The sequence below is a fragment of the Cucurbita moschata genome, unplaced genomic scaffold (assembly GCF_002738365.1).
Source record: "Cucurbita moschata cultivar Rifu unplaced genomic scaffold, Cmos_1.0 Cmo_Scf00077, whole genome shotgun sequence".
Taxonomy (NCBI): domain Eukaryota; kingdom Viridiplantae; phylum Streptophyta; class Magnoliopsida; order Cucurbitales; family Cucurbitaceae; genus Cucurbita; species Cucurbita moschata.
In genome coordinates, this window is record NW_019268593.1 from 678624 (window position 1) to 679087 (window position 464).

General features: G+C 35.3%; 1 non-coding gene across 1 annotated transcript; it reads left to right on the forward strand.

Annotated features, from left to right (window-relative positions):
* Positions 1–72, forward strand: TRNAC-GCA. Its single transcript has one exon. It is a non-coding gene; the product is annotated as a tRNA-Cys (tRNA).
* The last annotated feature ends 392 nt before the right edge of the window (positions 73–464 follow it).

Consider the following 464-nt stretch of genomic DNA (forward strand, 5'->3'; position numbering starts at 1 on the left):
GGGTCCATAGCTCAGTGGTAGAGCATTTGACTGCAGATCAAGAGGTCACCAGTTCGAATCTGGTTGGGTCCTTTTATTTTGGACAGGCACTTTGTTTGATTTACTACCGACCATCGATTGTCTAAAGGAAAAGAAATAAGAATAATTACCGAACCTTATTCCAGAGTCCTCCACAACATAGAACGTTATTCTTTTCAACTACGAACATTCCTGCATTCTGCACTACTAGGATATTTACATCCTTAACCCTTCCACACGGCTCATTCTAACACCTTTGTATTCTTTGTATTCCAGAGTCTAATAAAGCGTTTGTCCATTAGAATAGATTGGAATTAAATTCTTTATAGTTCGAGATAATAGTTGTATTCTTTAAGGCCGATTTTGTTCACGAATACTTAAGAATTTGATATTTATATTTTTAGTTGAACGCTACTTAAATTGATGAAGTGAAATAGTTATATCCA